At 29.9% G+C, this 20,002-nt stretch overlaps 1 long non-coding RNA gene across 1 annotated transcript in view; it reads left to right on the top strand.

Annotated features, from left to right (window-relative positions):
- Positions 1 to 282: 282 nt before the first annotated feature.
- The window catches only part of LOC129962671 (uncharacterized), a 29,266-nt gene continuing 9,546 nt past the window's right edge, over positions 283 to 20,002 (top strand). The window contains exons 1-2 of the long non-coding RNA XR_008783939.1: positions 283 to 356; positions 13,520 to 13,646. This is a non-coding gene — a long non-coding RNA (uncharacterized LOC129962671). The remainder of the gene's footprint in view (positions 357 to 13,519; positions 13,647 to 20,002) is intronic.

The raw sequence follows: 20,002 nt of genomic DNA, 5'->3' as shown, positions 1-20,002 counted from the left end.
CCTAATTGGCCTTGGGCATTTGATTGATTAGATATGTTTTCTGTAATTTGCTATGCATCTCTGATTGCAGACAACTGTTGACGGAAGTGGTGGGAACAGGTGCGGGTAGGAATATTTCTTTCTTTTCAAAAAGAAGGCACACATTGCCTTGAGTGGTTTTTTTAAAAGGATTTTTTTGACTCATTATCATCAAAAATTCAAAATTGTGTGAAAATGGTTGATAGCTAGATTACTAAATCTGATAATTTTATTTTTGCTAGCCACGCCTTTGACAAATTAGTTATCAACTAATATCTCAACCATGATATAAATATTAATTTATTGAATCATCATTGTTGGAAGATTATTTAAAGTCGGTAAGTACTACAGCCTGATCTTTTTTTCAGATTATTTATTTGTTCTGATTTTCAATTTTCAAACTGAATTTGAGGTTTTAGCTCGTTGAACATGAAAATACCAGCATCGCAATTTCTTTCACTGAACAAATAAGAATAGAAAGTGGTAATACAAAAAATTCAAAATCTCAAATTTCATAGAAATTTTACGTTTAATTGATAAAATGGTATAGCAATAGAAATTTTGAATAATAATTTTTGAGAAATGAATGGTGCATTTATGCTTTAATAATATTTATTTCATTAATGATTTTTCTAATTGTAATTTTTTATGATCTTTCCCCATTTAATAAGCTAATAAAGTAAAAAAAAACTTATAAGGGTAATTCAGTTTCAAACGTTCTTTAAAAAAAATAACAGCTGACGACTGTAAATATGTTACTATAACGAATGTGGTAAACTATTTAAAATTTCAATTATCATTTGGCATCATTATATTTTTTTCATGTTGATTCATTTGTTAATTCGATGAGTGAACATAAATAAAGTGGGTTTGCACTCGGTCAGTTATAAGACTACAAGTAGGCAGCGCATGCGTAGAAATTCTGAACAATGCCGTTCAGTCCATGGGAAGTACTTGTGCCGATGGGACAACAACATGCCGCTGTATTGCATTTTATTTCTTACTGCGTATGCGTTTATAGAATTTGGTGACTTTTTTTGGCGTGAAAAAATTGGTCACTTATCATAGATTCATTCTGACCTTTTTTGCTTTTTGTTCTTTCTGATGCAAGGTTGTTGTTGTTGTTTTCTTTTCATTTTATGTGCCAATTTTTATATCTATAGTTTTGCAAATTTAAGTATGTTGTCCTTTTTTTTTTTTTTAACAATGTTTCTTTGTGTAAATATCCATATTTTAATACGATACACAGTAAAAAAAGTAAAATTCAGGCACGCCAAAACACAATTTATAGCCAAGCATGGAATGCCTGAATCTATCTTATGAAATCATGGCAAACATAAATTGCAATTCAATCCCGGATAAAGTGAAGAATAGTGTGTCCCCGAGTTTGTCGCCAATATTGTAACCCATCGGAACGCTCTTCTAGCAACCCTAATGCTGTTTTGTTTACTACTTTTTGCAATAGTTGAATTGTACATAAACTACAACTATATTATGAAAAATGTTAAATTTAAAATATTTAAAAAATATCGATTAAAGATTTTAATTTTGTTCTTTATTATAATTAAAAGTTTATTAAATAAAAAAAGTTAATCTTTTAATTAAAAGTTATTTTATTCTTTAATGTGAATACGAAAAGAAAATATGTATTCTTTAGCAATTTTCAATTGTCAGTATGCGTTTTAAAAAATCGTCTGCATTCTCACTTTAAAATATAGCTGCAATGGAATCTTCGCAGTTCTCGTAATTCTTTTGGTGTTATTTCGGTTGGTTTCCTTCATAATTTGTTACCTCGGGAGTATTTCGAACCTGTAGAATGAATGAAGGGTGAGTTAAATTTGTATATAAATATATTTTTTTTTACGAGTTGATGAAGTTAGGAAAGGATGCTTGTTTGAAATTTTGTATTGAGAATGGTTTGATATCGAACCGACCGGCAGAATAGATGATGGATGGAATATATTTTTTTACTTGATGAAGTTGGGAAAAGGATGTTTGTTTGAAGTTTTGTATGGAGAATGTTCCGATTGCTTCTTTCTCCGTTCTTTCTTTTCTTTGGTTATGTACTGTTTCTGTTATCCATACAGTCCTTGTGTTAAATGTGCTAGCGAAGCTACTAGGTTCCCGCTCCCACTGAAAGCGAAGCCGTAGGATGTTTTCTTAAGTTAAAAAATTCTGCCCGGTGTCTTCTACAGATGCTTTCGGCAACCGTAACTGTTCCGCGGAAGTATTTGTTTATTTTGTCAGCCATCTTTATTGGCGATTTGGCATTGTTGGCGCAGCATTGGGCAAACTATAATTCACTTTTACCTCAATCCCTTTCTGTACATGCGTTGTCTTACTGGCCGACTTATAACTAGCCGAGTGTAAACCCATCTTAAGTACATTTAATCTTAAATAAAAAAAAATCAAGCATGTTGTAATTTGTCAAAGATTTAATGTTGAATTCATTAATGAAATCAAGCAAACAAATGACATAAAATGTTTAAAAATTGCCGTGAAGTGATTGAAAACTTGGTTCAACTAAAAATACTGCACTATCGCCAAACTGTATTTTTTTTAAAAAAGGTGATTAATCTAACTGTATTCTTTAGGTGATATTTGGCGAATTTTTTACTGTTTGACTCGATTAGGCGGAGATTGGCAAAAAAAAAAAAAAAAAAAAATGTGTAATATTTGTTAGTTTTAACGAAAATTCTACTCATAATCGTTGCACGAGAACAAGTGTGATTGGAGTGAAATTTGCGAGACATCGTGTGCATCTATTTCCTTCATTGAAAACGAAAGATCAACGCAGAAGACTATTGTTAATTTTAGAAGAAGGTTAAAAGTCCAAATTAAGATGAATCTCAATTCGACAAAATTGAATATTTTGAGGTTATTTTTCGACAAATATAAACGTGACAGTTTTATCTTAGTGTATTTATCGCCGTATCTTGTAGCCAACCAAGAATGGCGGGCTTTTAGCGTGTTTTTGGAAGTGTAGCGCTATTTACATGATTGGCGAGAAACTGAGCATTAATCTTAACATTTGCCGGTGAAGCATATCAATCCAACAGATGCTCCATTCTGATCTGTTTTCTCTTCAGTATTATACAGCTAGTGAAACTAAAGAAATATTAAAGAAGCTCTTTTGGACACTCCTCCAACATCCTTTCCATAATCTAGATGTTGCAGCTTTCAAACAGCCTTTTGTTTAGACTCTCTGGCTTTACCTAAGTTGAATTATTTGGAGACGATTTCTGGCCAAATACAATTGTGACATTATTATTGCAAACCTAAAAGCCATTTGTTGTCATTTCTGGTAGCCAAAAAAGATGGCGGAGTTTAGCGAATTTCTTACTATTGGCACTATTTTGGTATGTATGGCTAGAAAACCGAAAATTAATTTTAAGTCTTACCGACACATATAATAAGATGATTATCTTCGGATGAAAAACAAGTCGGGAGCATTTCATTTTATATCCGCTGAATTCCCAACGTACTGGAAAAGGTGTATACAAGATGTTAAAGGATGATATGCAGAAAAATAACATTGATGCCATTTTGGTAAGTAATATTTTCAAAAACATTCTTTAAAAAGTTTTCGATTATATTTTAACTAGCATCATTTATTACCTTTCGATGAAATTTTCCTGTTATATTCGATGCTTTAATTCTTATTACATACAATTTTTTTCTTTGTGTTTCAGTCCAGATTTAATACTGAAGATCGGAGATTGTTTGGTTCTTAGTTACTGTGAAAACAATCCTATACCTTTTTAAATACAAAAGTTATTTTTCAATTTTTAATAATAACAAATTTTTAATTTTGACTGAAGGAATATAGTAGGTATATTACACTGGATATAGGTCAATTGAGTTAATTCTCACAATCTGCCCCGATTTACGATTAATATCTATTCGCGAAAGTATAATTTTTAATGGGCGATTTGGAGGGGGGGGGGACGCATATGCAATCTTTTCAACCAAAACAGTTATTTGCAATTTTTTAGGGATCTAAAATGGCGGAGTTTTGGAGAATTTTTAGTTGGTTGGCACGATTTTACCCTGCTTAGTGAAAAGCGGTCACAAATGTTATCGACAATTAATTTTAGATTCATAATACATCTAATAAATTTTTTTTTTCAATTACTTGTTGATTAATATATCATTATATCGTGACGTGACTTGTACCAACTCTTTTGGTGAAATAATTAATACCACGTTTCTCTCAACCTGAATGGAAATTTACTACCCATAATTTCTTTAGTAATATATGTAAATCAAATATCAACGATGAGTAAATTGGATTGCTGCCTTTGAAAGAATCTTGTAATAAATTAAAAAGATTGGAAAATATCCGACGCTAAAATATCTGCCGATGTCTTTATTAATTAGAAATTATGGATAAATTTAGATTACATTAAATATATTTCAATAATATTTACAAAAAACGCAAAACTTTTGAATTTCGTTTTATTTTTCTCTCATTCTAATACTTTATTTCTATGCTTTCATAAGCCCAAGGTCCAACAAAAAAGTAACAAAATAAATAATAAAAAATTAATTAATTAAAATAAGAAGAATGACAGAAGATTGTACAAGAAAGTATTTAGTTTTAATAATTCGGGAATTCCAAATTCGCTTATACATTTTTTTTTGTATCAAATTATTCACACGACTGTTTATATGTTTCATTTCATTCAGAAATCGGAATTTGTTAAATTTACAGGGGAAATAAGAGAAATGAGCAATATCTTTTTTTTTAAAAAAAAGCAACTACTCAAAGAAAATTCTAAATTCTACCGAAATATCACAAATCAAAGGAGTGATTTCAAACAGAAAAATAGGTATACAGAAAATATTTTATAGATTAATTATATAAAATATAGTTAAAAACTGAGTGAAAAAACAGGATACTGATCAATGATAATTCTTTTAACTATGCATTGGTACAATAAATTCCATCAAATCACTTGTGTGTTTTTCATATAATATCAATGGTATGTGTTCTTTGAGTATTCCAAAAACATCTAGAAAATCAAAACGATTTGACATAAGAATTCAGAGTATTAACGTGTTTAGAGCCATTATATCTAAAACAACAATTACTACTTTTGTAGTAATTGCTGGAACTTTTAACTTTTACTTCTAATTGTAGAACAGCAATTACTACTTTTGTTCCTTAAAAGTAATTTTGTTTAAATACCATTTTCTAGATAGGCTAATTTTAAATTTTAGAGTCATTACATCAAAAAACTATTGTAGAATGGTAATTACTATTTTTGTTCCTTAATAGTAATTCTGTTTAAAATCTATTTTCTAGTTGGGTGATTTTAAACTTTTTATTTACCAAAAAGGTTTTCCTATTTAAATAAAAAAAAATTATCTTTTTCTAGGCACCAACAGTATTTAACCCAAATGGCTTTATCTGCGGCTGTTTTAGGTTCAAATCCTAAGAATCATTCTTTTCCTTATCGATATTTTCCGTCTGTTGATTATATAAAAAGACCATTCAGTTTTTAAATAGGTCTATTTTGTCAATCATAAATCATTAGGCTTCTGTTTACTTTTCATTTGAATACAATAGACACTATTTCACCATTAGTTAAATATTATTATTTAAAAACAGTTCCTTGATACGGATCAAACTAATTATGCCAGTGTTTTATTCATTTGGCGTAACATATTCACTAATCCTCGGTATTTCAGCACTTACTATGTAAATATACCGCCAATACGTTTATCGATTTTTCATAGGCTGGCCTATTCAACAAGCTTATCTTGACAATATGTGTGTTGTAAGTTTGGTTAACAGTATCCAGTGCATCTAAATTGTATTAGGCCACTTGAACTTTTATTTCGTTGAATTACTTGCAATGAATATAAATTTCTTTCGTTTGTATTAATATTAAGCTGAATGTAAGAGGATAGAAAGGAATGCTTTTACTTCCTCTTGGTTTGCTTTTATTTCGTTTTATGAATAAAATTATTATTTTCATATCAAACTGTAAATTTTCCTAAGAAGATGAAATACGAAATTCGTGAAAATCCTCGGTATTTCTGGGGAAGTTTAAGAAAAAAGATAGATATTATTAGAATAACTTATTTTTTTAGCATCATTATAGTAAATAACAACTCGCAATCTATTATACGAAATGAGCTATACAATATTCTCTTTCGTCCAATTAGACAATTCTGAATCTGAAATGAGTATATTTTAAAAAGTAATCTTCTTATTTTTTCATATACTTAATATATTGGAAGTATATTAAACGTCAAAAAATTCGAACGCAATGAATCTCCAAGTTTTTGACTGAGTTCGAAAACCGCATTTTGGGAAAATGTCTGCTTCTCTATCTATGACAAAGTTTAACTCAAAACGCTTTGATCTAGACAGATGAAATCTGGTATATGTTCTTTACATCAAATTTACAGATTTCTGTCAAATTTTGTGCAAATCCCGCTTAAAGGAAATATGTCTGTCCGATTGTTCGAATATATTTTAACACGATAATTATAAAACGAAGAGAGCTAGATAGATAAAATTCGGTGCACAAAACTAACATTTATAATCTAGACATCTATCAAATTTTGACCCAAATCACACAAAAGATTGCCCGTATGTTGGTCTGTACTTTCAATAATGTGTAAACTAGATAATTCAAAAATGCAGTGACTTAAATATACCAAATTTGCTACGAAATTTTAAGACTGCAAGTGTAGTTTTGTGTTAAAATTTTCTTTCATTCGGTTGAGAGAAACGTGCCTAAATCAGGAATATGAATTTCAGCTACTATTAAAGTATGTCAAAGATTAATTGCCAAATAACTCGCCAAGGATGGCATGATAGATTCAGTAAAAATGCTAAATTCATGCAAAAAAGGTTAATATTTCGTAGCTATTGTACTCCAATGCCATATGATCCAATGCGCTCTCTGCCAGGACAGGATTATTAGAGAGTATGCGAGAAAGTTTGAAGGAGACCACTCCTACTGTTCTTCACATTATATTTTTCAAATATGTTAATAATAAATAGCCGCCTTTAGCAGCGAGTTTGTTTACTCAGATTGTTGATTTTTTAGTCAGTTAAACAATTAATATGGAACGTTTTTTTTTTTTTTTTTTTTTTTTTCGCCTTGTTATTTAATATGCCTGAAAAGCATGAACTCAGATGAACTTTTTATTACAAATTATTGCTTTTATAAATTCAAAAGTGTGTATACAATGAAATGAAAGTAGAAGTGAAAATATTTATTTATTAATGGCTGGTGAAAGCATGCGATTAAACGTTTTGATGAATAAGCTTGACTTTCATCATAACATTATAAACATTTATACAGCTTGGGCTTCAAAGGAATTCTAAATTTTTATTAAAATTAAATCGATATTAATAAAAAGTTAAATAAGTTAATAAATAAGTGTATAAATTTGAAGATAAATGGCAAAGATTATATTTGTAAGATAATAATTATGGAAGATATGAACATCAATTTTCATATATCCGCAAGTCATAAGGATTCTGACGACAATTGAACTTATTTTCACTTTCGATTCAACTTTCTGCTTCGTACTTATTTATATTATCTTTTATGCGTTCTTTCCTCGAATTAAATGTTTTTGGTAACATGGCGAGACTTCTCCCAAGTATTTCTAATTCTTTCTTTGTTGCTGCTCCATTAATTAACTACGCTCAGTGTTGAATGAAATGTAATTGCAAAAACGTTTAATAAAACAGGTTGAAATTCGCATGGTTACTAATTTACACTTGATTGATTGATGTCATTCTACAATAAGAAATAAGAGCGATTTCTGAGCCATATATATATATATATATATATATATATATATGTATATATATATGATTTTTTAAATTGTATTGACTCAGCTTTCTTATTTCCATTAGAAACGGATAAACTAGATTTATTAAATAAACTACCACAAGAAAATAATTTAAATGAAGTTTAAAGACAATGCAGATCTTATATTTTTAACCACATCTTTGCTAGAGATATTCATTTAAAAAGAATTTAATGACAATAATAAAATCGCATGATTTAAATTTTTGATTTATCATAAAAATGGTCTCCTGAAATTGAAAGAATTTTTAGTATATTTGTCATGAATTTTCATATCAAATGAGCACTTAAAAGCGTAGCATATATATACTATTTTTTTAATATTTTTTTTTATGAAAATAGATTGATTTTAGCGCAAAGAATTCTAACCTCTAGTTATTGAATCATAGGATAAATTGTAAAGGCAGTTTTGTGTTTTAAACGCTTATCTTTACAAATATTTATAAAATGGATTTTGGTTTGGTTATCTCACTAGAAATTCCGGTTTTAGTTATTTGCTTAGACTTTTGTTTTATTATGTTGCTTTTTATATTGATTTTTACTCTTCTTAAGAAATGCATGTATTTGTAATTAAGCTTAGTCCGCCTGCCTTTTTTTTTTTTTTTTTTCTTTATCTCCACCTTTTACTCTGTAAGCAGACAGTATCAGAATGGTCAATTAACCATTACGCATAATTTTGGAACAAAAATGTATTTTATTTCGAAAATAAAATTCTTATGATTATATACGTTATTTAGAGATTCTCTAATAACTTGATAAAATTTATTTACTAAGAATTAATAAACTTACAAGCAATAAAAGAAAATGAACTATAGTTTATAGTAGATATCACAGAAAGTTGCAACAACTTTACGGAGAATTGGTGATTAACTTAAAGTAATGTAAAAGGCTACTATCCACCAATACTTGTTATTTATCGCACTTCCTAAGAATACTTTAAATTATGGAAATAATTTCATATATGAGATTAGTCTTTGTTACTGAGCTTGCCTATGAAATTTGAGTAAAATTCAAATAACCCCACAACATCGCACTCATTTAATATGCATCTATTTGCACAAAACGATGTAAAAAAAAAAGAATATTAAAAATCCCGGATTAGAAACTTTTGTCCTGTTGCATTGTGTTGTGACTTATGGCACTTTACAAGCCCGCTGACGATCTAGGCAGCGATTTAAGCCGAGTGAGCGTCTCTTGTTTTTTAGGTAGCGCCAACTAGGGCCAAGAGTACGACTTAGCTACTTCATGTGTCAAATTCGCCTGCACAACCCCTTTTTACAGGGGGCATATTCACACCTTACAGATAAAACACAAGAAAAGCCATGCCTGAACCGGAACTCGAACAAGGAAAGCCCTGATCACGGGGGAAATACGCTACCCCTATGCCAAGACGCCGCCACTTGTGTCCTGTAATTTCAAATTAGCATTTTATTCTTTTCACTAATATATGCGGTAAAGTCCTATTAATGTATATCTCAATATTAAAAAAAATGATAGAGGTTCAAAATTTATATCAAAACTTTTTTTATTGCATTAGTGAATCGTAAATTATAAAAAAAATTAAGTCGCATTTTCGTATAAAATATATTAGTGTGTCTGGGGTTGTAACAAGCCACAAATCCTAAAAGTGAAGCAAGTTCTGGCTCCAGGGGTTAGCCATCGTAGAGACCGGAGAAGACGGGAGTTCCTTTATGTAGCACACATAAATCTTTCCGAAACCTAACAGTTCAATGAAATATATTCAGTTGCCACTTGACAACTGACACAAAACAGAGAAGATTAAACTTGTGCAAAAGTTAACAAGGGTACCTCGGAAATAAAGACACCAAAAATGTTCAATAAATAAAACTCTGCACTGATTATAAATCTTTTACAAACAAATGGCTAAAATTTGCCATTTTGTCGGTAAACTAGACAGGCATCAAAGCACCCCAGAAAACCGCAAGAGGGGTCGAAAGGGGAACGCGTGTCCCTCTGCAGATTTCTTCGGTCGTGGGACCGCCGGTCTCATGTTCTTTCAATAATAAATAAAGCAGACTACAATTGACGTAATTGAATATTCGAACACTTCTGCGACAATGCTCTACACAAAGAATGAATTGAGTGATGTTTTTATTGCGCATAGTAAACGTCAGCACCTGGTGGTCAAAAAGGACAAAAGCAAGGTCATGTTCCTCGATGTTAGGTGGTCAAGGAATGATTCGACATGCATTTCGAAAAAGCTTTCATATCAGTAAAATTCATACTTCTCTTTCCAGGGTTTATATCTTTCATTTACCGCATGTCTAAATATTGAAAATTTTACTATTTTCTGTCTTGGAATACTCATCTAGAACTGTCCTTATTTTTATTAGGCCTTCATTTTTATTCCTGCAAAGAAATATTTTTGCTGCACAGGTACAATTTTCAATGAAGGCGAAGCAGAAACATTATCAAGAATTTTTTGCTTATATATTATGAAGAATTGGACAATTCGTTAAAGTGATTTACTCATTGTATACAAAATTACAATGTCGGTTTGAAGTTGTTCCTTTATAAAAAGAATTTATTTAATAGTGGACTTATTTTCTAGCAAAATGATTCTGAATCTGAGAAAGATGTATTATTTACAAATCCTGAGTTCTTATATTTTATACAAGCTTTCACAATACTGGAATACTGCATTGTATAAAATACTGTTCTGTGTTAGAACATTCATGTTCACTCTTTGAACGTTTTAAACTCTTAATTCTTTAGTGTAATTAGTCCAATTTAACTTTAATTAAATTAAACTAACTTAACAAATTAAATTAATTAGTTTAATTTTTTTTCTATGGTTTAGGACTTTATAAATTCTGTAGTCAAAAATCTTGAGATAATACTTATAAAATATGATTGATGCATATGTAATATCAGTACTGATGGATTTATGAAATAACATTTTATAAATACACGTACATACAATTTGAGAATGACGATTTGAAAAGTCTTGGTCATCAAACACTTCGACATCCATTATAAAAACAGGGCTGCGGTGGCCTGGTGGTAAGGTCTCGGCTACGAAACCGGAGGGTTTCAGGTTCGTGATCCGATTCCACCGAAGAACAGGTCGTGTAAGGGGATCTGTTGCACATTAAATCCGTCCTGACCAAACGTCCTCCCGCTGGTGTGGTGTGGAGAGGGGGATGCCAGCTCAGGTGTCGTCCTCGTCATCTGACCGCGGTTCAAAATGACGAGGTTCGTCCCAAAATAGCCCTAGTGTTGCTTCAAACGGGACGTTAATATAACTAAACTAAACTAAACCAAACCATTATAAAAACATGGTGGAAACTGTTTAACATCTGATATTTACCAATTGAAATGCATATAAAGATAACTTTTGTCTGGTAAATATTCTAAATATTAAATCTTCTTTCAAAATGTATTTTTTTAAAAAGTAATATTGGAAATAGAAGCTATATTTATATTAATATGTTTGAAATGGCTCATTTACCATACGTACGTCACATTACCATACAAATGACAGCTATTCCTAGCTTAGACTTTAAAATAACCTTTATCTCTTTCAATCAGCAATATATATATACAAAGTTAATTTATATAAGATTTCTTTTCCTGCTATTCTCATTTCAGCTGCTGTCATATTAAACAGGGCTCATTTGAATTGAACGACAGCAACCTGCTACCGTCTTTTGACAAGCCGAAGGAAGAAGAAAAAAAATGAACTTGTGCGCTGCCACCAAGCTACGCTACTCGATTGAATCAGATACATATTAACTACATCAGATGAGATGCATCCTTTAAGTGGAACGGAAGCTGATAAAAACCTTTCTCAAAAGACGTCGCGAATATTCAATTATTCGTCGTATCCGGTTCCCCGTGTTCCGTTCTGTCCAGTGTTTCATACGGCTTGAATCAGCTGTCCGTATCGTCCGCATCAACATCGTAAAAGAAAAGAAAGAATACCTTTCATACGTCAAAACAAACAAGGTTGATGTATTATTTTATTGTCCTCAACTGTGATTTTCTAGGAGCGAGTCACTGCCCACACGTAAGCCTTGTTACACGTGATTACCGGGACGTTGAATCGTAATTCTCAATCTCTTGTTGACATCTTAAAGAGTTCTTTTCTCTTAAGAAACATTTCGTTGTTCGCTGGAAAACACGTCGGTTTGACTGTACCCCAAGAATGCTTTCAATATGATGGATTGGGTTAGAACTCGCAGATACCATTAAGAAAGACCCAAATGATAAGTCATGTGTCCATATAATGAATTTTTAATCAGTGGTTATCTTTATTATCCTGTCTACTTGTTGCTCACTTCCCAAAACAATACTTGTCACCATTGAGGATTATGCAAATTTTTGGTGTTTGGAAGGAAGTTGAAGTCGTATATCTCTCTTAAGATGCAGTTTTAATGTGAAACATTGTTATTTTCAGCAACTTGGAAGTTTCATTTTTTTTAAAAAGCAGATTATTATGTTTCTTTAAATAGCAAGCCTTGTAAGCACATCTTAGCGTCTTCGTTTAGCATGTGATTCACCCGATACTATTCACCCAACATTTAGTATCATCGCATACGAAAATTCGGCAAATATTGAAGAATTTAAATTGTATATCTCAAGTATAACTTCGTAACTTTATATTAACGTATTACTAAATATAAGATTTGGATGTTAAAAGCAAAAGGTTGCGATCTCAAAGTCTTAAATTTGGAGCTGTAGAATCTTGGGTTCAAAATTTGGCTGGAACCAAAAATTTATCGTTTACAGAGTCTAGCGCAGAATGAATTCATCAGGGGTAACCTTGATAAGGCTTGTAAATTTAGAGATAAAATATCGATTCAGTTGGACAAACTATGAATTTCGAATCAATCAACTACTTTATATCTAAGCTCATTATTTTTAAATTGTGTAGTTACTTAAGTCAAATTGTTCCCTTATTCACTCATCGTTTCTTATTTTTTCTATAATAAACCATGATTTTTTTCCACCATAAAACCATGTTACCTTATGATATAATGCCTCATGCATATCATGATGCCTTTATATTCTTTCAAAATAAAGTTTGACACCTATGAAAAATAATTAGACGTATTTAAGATGACGTAGAAGTATCTTTAGACATATTTAAAGTTGCTAAAATAATAAATTTTTATCTGAGAATATATTTCGTGTTAATATACGATTACTGAAATGTTATTTTAATAAGGATTTGGGATAAACGTAATATTTTAAGATACATATTTCATATAATTCTAATAAGTCAATTATCATAAAAATGTTCAAAAGCATTTTCTATTTTAGGGTACTCGCGTATACTTGAACAAGAAAAACAAATAAAAGTTTTTCTTATATAACATTGTTTTTATATGTCTCAATATGTTTTTTTAATTGAATTCACTTCATATGATACGCTATCATAAATCAAGAGCCTCCAAACTGAAACTTTAAATCAGTCTAAATATTCAAGGGTTATTGTAAATGATAATGAATATAATATACACGCGTTGCTTAAAATTAGAGCAAAAATTTTACAAAGTTTTAGAATAGAAACAAATGTTTAAAGTTATTTTATACGTGCTTTTAGTATATCTGATTTATCTCGTAGGTGAAAATATTTTTGATAGTTTTTTTTTTTTTTTTTTTTTCTTTCTTGAAGTTTTACTTTTCTTTTTCAGATTTAATCCAATCGTAATTGATGGCCATGATACTAAATAGAAAAATAAAGCATTGGAAATTGCTGGTAATGGTAAGAAAAAACCATCTACTGTTTAGCAACAACTTACAAAGGCAAAGGATTAGTCGGTAAGATTTCATGCCGTGTCTCAGTAACATACATTTTAGAACAAATGATGAGAAATGGTTGTTGCTGTTTTCAATTGTTTTATACAGATTTACTTTTTTGCAATTTTCAGAAAATGCAACATAGACTTAAGCAATATTTCAGAAAAATTTGTTGTATTTTTAGGCAAAAATATTCTTTCATTTCTCTATTTCTATCTGTAATTGTCATATCAGAATCTGTCGATTCATAAGAAACTAACACATAATTAATGTAACCATTAATTCAAACCAACATTTTTTAATTAATTTTTTTGTAAGCATCTGTGTGAATTTTATTATTTTTGTAAAACATTTATGAAGAATGCAATTACAATATAATATATATATATATTGCTTATTTTTAAAATGTATTTTTTACAATTACAATTTATGGTTTAGAAAAGTTTGAAATTATTGTAAAATTGTATCTAAATTTTCATATAACTTTTCTCAATATTTCTATAGAAATATCGCAAAAATCCATGAAAGAAGATCAATTCCCGTTTTATAATGAGTGATTTCGGGATTATCTCACATAAAGATACTTGTGAGTTATTAATCATCTGCCATTGGTGTTTGGAAGTTTAGAAAAAAAAAACTATTAGAGTGTAATCATTGGCAATAAATCACTGAGATGCGGTTAATTTATAAGTACCGGAAGTATATCGCAGTTAACCACGACTATACTCTTTATCCAGGCCGATTAAAATCATATTCAGCAGAGAACAAACAATTGTAGTAAAGAAAAAACTACATACGAAATTTCATAAATGCATTTTGGAGTTATAGGATTACATGTTTGTGAATGTACAGACAACAGAATGTACAGACAACAACCAAATCTGTCAAGAGATTGACAGATTTGGTTTCACATATGAAAAGTATCCACACTGTACAGTTAAATCTTTTAACCAAATTTTATTAATCTAGCTCCATTAGTTTTGTAATTATTATGTTAGATTATATTCAGGTAGCCGGAAAGACATGGTATCTCTGAATGTAATGTCTTCAAAATTTGATAGAAGCCCTACAAATTTGGTGTAAAGACCATATACCATTTAACCATATTACTCAAAGAATTTTTGATATATCATGGTCACATAAAACCGGACATAATTCTAAAAGTATATATTTCGGTCTTAGAGGAGTATGAAAAGCTCAGATTTCTTAAAATCTTGAGTTCGAATTTTTTGACGATTCTCATTGTACACTTCGTATACAAGAAAGTGAAATAGGCACACAAAAAAATCTAATTATCCATTAACTATCTTTTTCCATATTGAGATATTAGATTAAGATCATTCCACCATCACACAAAAGATAAGTTTACAAATGCATAACACGCATTTAAAAAAAAATAGATATTCACATTATATTAATATAGAATTAAAAAAATATCAAGAGACAGATGTCAAATTCTTCACTTCTAAGCTAGATAAAAAAAAAAATATTATTTAGGAATTTGCAATATTTTTTTTCAATGAAAAGAACGCATATGCCATTAGTTGTCATTATAAAGCTGTTTAAAATTAATTGTAAATGAATCAGAACTAGCCTTTCATCGTTATCAAACAATTTTTCACTGTAACTCTGTTTTCCTTATTTTAAACTTTGCCATTGGTGTCCTATAACGTGACAATCCAAATTACAATTTTGTATTGGCCTTATTTTCGAATCCTGATCTAGAAAACATCAATCAAATCCAACCAAAACTAAGTGTCAAACCGAAACATTGAAAATTCCATGTTTTGGACCATCCAATAACTGAGGTATTTTCAGTTTGGTGAATTTGTAGAATGCAAGATGTGAAAATTGTCAAATATTTTTTTTAAAAAAATTGTACCAAAAACTGTTAAATATTTTAATTGAGCCAAAATTCAAAACAAAAATAGTATTAAAATTTTAATAATTTTCAATAGAGGCTTTAAAAAAAGGGGGGAAGAAATTCAATTTATGTGGTATTTATTCATTCTTTAGAGACTGTTTTTTCTATAGTTTATATAATTTTCATGTAAAAAATAAATGTTTTCTTATGCTAAAATCAGCACAATAAAGTATATGTAGTAAATTTTTGGGTAACTGAAGAGAAAATATTTTACCTGTCAAAAACATTGATTTTGAGATTTTTGTTAAATTTTCACATGTTAGATCGCCTAAAATTTTTTTTGCTGTTCGTCTATTCAATTGCCTGCGAAAACAATAATTCAAAATCGGTTTAAGCTAGATAGATGAAATTTGGCATATGGATTCGAATTTGACAATTGGTGTCAAATTTTAGAAATCCATTTTAATCTCCATCCAAATCCATTTTAGAAATCCATTTGTTTGTGCTGCGGTTCAAGTATAATGAACTCAATGGCCACTAAATGTAAAGAGCTAGATAGATGCAATTTATATATATATGTTTAGCATCTAAAACGAAGATAGTAAGGGGAGAATGAAAATTAGAACAGAAATCTTTCATAAAGTTGATCGTTAGTCAGTTTGTACTTTCTCATGCATGTATAAACAATAACTTAAAAGCACAATGAATTAAATATTCGAAATTTAGTATGTGATCTTGAGACTGCAATTAAAGCTCTGTGTCAAATTTTTGTTGCAATCAGTCGGGAAAAAAATGCGTCCGAATTACATGTTTGATTTTAGGTCATTTGTGTTTCAGGCAGGCCAATGAATGATCATAGAAGAAATTACCAAATATCGTACAGTAGATTCAGTAAAAATATTAGATTCAAGCCAATGATTTATATTGCGTAATTACTGTTCATCAACGCCACTTAAGGCATTCAAGGCCTTATCCAAGATGCACAATGTTGCGCAAAAGGAGGGGGGGGGGCGATAGCATTTTATTAGAAAGAGTGAGAGAAAGTTTTGTGGAGATAACTCACAACCTCCCCCTCGCCCCTGATTATTTTTGAAATTTCATTTTTCTGTCTGTTATTTCATGAATATAATAACTGAAAAACGCATTTAGCTAAAGAGATCGAATTTGATATGGAATCGGATCGTCAGCTTTTGCAGATATCTAGCAAATTTTGAAAGAAATTCATAAAAAAGATCTGGTTGTCAGTGTGAATTTGAACAGGAGAGTTCAAAAAAGAAATGAATGCTAAACGAATGAAATTTGTTACATAATTTTATCATCAGAAATGTAGATATGTATTTATGGGTTAACTTCATCAATTATCCATCTGTTTGAAATTTGTGTCGAAAATTGTAAATCTATATCAAAATTTGAACCCAATTTTTTGAAAGCAAGACGCCTAAAATTCATATTCGGATTTTTTCAACAATACGACGGATCTGAAAACATTGCACATTAAGTTAAAACTTACGGAAATCATGCGGGGTGGATAGAGGGAACTCGATTATTGTAATAGCAAAACCTTTCACATTAATTTTAGGGAATTATAACAAATATAAAACTGCGTCTGAGATTTCCAAAAACTAAAAGAAATCCTTATATTGACAAATAATGCATCTCATTACTTTTCGGAGTGCAAATTCTACTCATATTTGCTAATTTGAAAATGAATGCACTTTTTATCCAGGAACATTTATTTGACCTATTATAGAGATTATCTCATTCAAAAGAAAATACTGAGTGCTTAAATAAATGATTTTTAAAAGATATTTGTAATAGTTAAAATATGTCGTAAAAGAATGGACCTTGGAAGCTTTGTTTCTTCTTTTCTTCATTTCTACCCTTATGATGCATGCAATGGATACGGACTTTTATAAAGTTACTATACTATACTATATTATATTACTTTTTATAAAGTGAACCAAAGGAGTGTACTATTCTACCGAAGTATACCAGAAATTCGAGTGGGGATAACTCATACTAATTTCATTTGCGACTGAAGATTCTTAAAAGATGTTTAGCTCGGAAGAGCAGCAAAAAGTCGATTTTATTATAACCAGTTGGTGCAATCTCCCGAAACTTACCCGCACCTTATCTAACAAACAATGGGGGGCTGACCATTTTGCCAGCTTGGCCGATAGCAAGTGACCTCTTACACATGTAACAATGTAGCTCCCAGAAGTGACATATGAAAGAGAGAGGCAAATAAAAACCTAAAAGCAAGAAGTTTCTAGCATTTGTTTTCACCAAACAAACAAAATAGCAAATGGTTTTAAGCTTCACACATCTGCGTTAGACCGGAAATTCCACGAGCATTCAGCTTTGAGCGAGCATAAGACTTTTCTATTGTATAAAACTAATTTTTTCTTCATTTCAAAATTTTTTAAAAAAATACAATTATTGTGTAAATTTTCTCCTAAATTTTACATTTTTAAATGTTTTTGCAGAATTTTCCATGATATATTTCATTTTTACTATGAAATTCCAAATACTTTTATCGTTTCATCAAATGCTCAATCTTTCTGTTTGAAAACAAAGGGGAAAAGAATCTAGTAAATAATTTGTATCAACCAATTTTAAATCTCATAACCTGTTAGAAAAGATAGAGACAATACTAAGCGATTTTTAAAATATGCCGAAAGGTAATTTTTTAAAATATAACTGACAGTTAAATTTTGTATCAATTTTTTAAAATCAATTATTGCGAAAGCTATCTCGTAGAAAATTAAATAAAACGTTTTTGAAACATCTACAATATTTTCATTAAACTGACATGACAGAACTAAAAAAATTAATCAGTTTTGCCAATGGAAGCATGTTTTTTTTTTAACTAATAAAAAAAATTATGGCTTTATTAATTGTCCATAAACTTTCACAAATATATATATATATATATATATATATATATATATATATATATTTACAATATTTATGAGCAATGTTTGAGGCAAATCCATTTAATTTGTATTTCAAGAGCGTGCAAATTTTTTATGAATTTCCTTTTTATTTATATAAATAGATTTCACCAGGAAATCGAATGTGTATTTTGGTTGCTTTTTTCCACCCGATTGAAACCAAAATCTGACAAAGAATCGCAATAGTTTAGAAGAAAATAACCTGCTCTATTTCATTTACGTAATTAATTTCGTTTATTATTTGTTCGTTTTCCAAGTGCTTATATGCTTGTGAATGATAGATAGTCTACCCCTTGACAGATTAGTTATGTGGACAGCCGAACAGACAAACTTCTTTGGAATGGACATCGCTCAAAATTTAATTGAAATCTATAAATTGGATGCAAAGACCGCATACTAAATTTCATGCTTCTAGTTAGAAGCGTTTTTGAGTTGTGATGTTCACAGACAAATAGACATAATTCCAAAAATATGTTTTTCGAGCTGAGGAAGGTCTGAAATGTTTCAATTCGTAAAAATATCGAATTCAAATATTTTGATGATTAAAATATTTTTTTCTGTAATATTTCATATTCTAGAAAGTAAATATCGTGTGGCCTAAGTCAAAGTGATTATACAACCGCCCAACACACACAAATATAGATATCTACACAAAAGATCTATCTATCTAAGATATCTTTTGACATAGATATCTATACAAAAAGTGTCAAGAAACAAACAACTTTTTCAATTTGTTTTAATTTTATTTTAACCGTGTTTCTTTCCGTAAACGTTTCAAACAAAAAAAACCATGTATCTTTGTATCTTTCTTTTTTCTTTTTTTTTTTTTTTCAATAATTCATTGTCTAAAAACGTTTAGTTTATATTCCGATTCACAATGTAACAAGCTTATGTAATACATCATTAATCAAAGACAAAGCTGTGGGAAATATCTTCTCCTTCTCATGATGCAGTCTCTATTCACTTACAGACAGAACGAATATACATATTGGTTCATGCGTCCGCTTTCACGTCGCACAGCGGATGATAAATGTGGACAACCAAAGCTTCAGATTTGTTAATATGCTGCTCAAACATGATTTATGGCGCTTTTAACTACAAATATTGAAGATAACAAGTGAAATGATAATATTGTTTGAAGGTTAGCGAACATTTCGCAATTTATTTATTCGTTTTTTTTTTTTTTTTTTTTTGTTTTTTTTTTTCAAATTTTGGGACATCAAATTTACGTGTTTGGTTTAACAAAATATTGTCTTCTGAGACAACAAATACGAATGTCGTAACTTTTTATTGTAATGATATTCTTAAGTTATATAAGTTTTTCGATCGTAATGGATATATGCATCATGCCAGTAGTAAATTCTTGTTATATCTTTTCAAGAAATCCTTGTCTTTATTGTTTTTTTTAATTATTATCCGTCAACAATATTCGCCATTATGACTTGATGATTACGAGTATTGTAAGGTCTGTTATATTGTAACATTCACCGAATGCTATTCTGCTTGATAAAGATTAAGAAGAGTATTACTTGATTTATATATTTTAGATAATCTGATAT

The sequence above is a fragment of the Argiope bruennichi genome, chromosome 3 (assembly GCF_947563725.1).
Source record: "Argiope bruennichi chromosome 3, qqArgBrue1.1, whole genome shotgun sequence".
Lineage (NCBI taxonomy): Eukaryota > Metazoa > Arthropoda > Arachnida > Araneae > Araneidae > Argiope > Argiope bruennichi.
Note: the sequence above shows the minus strand (reverse complement) of the source record. Positions and strands in the feature narration are given on the sequence as shown.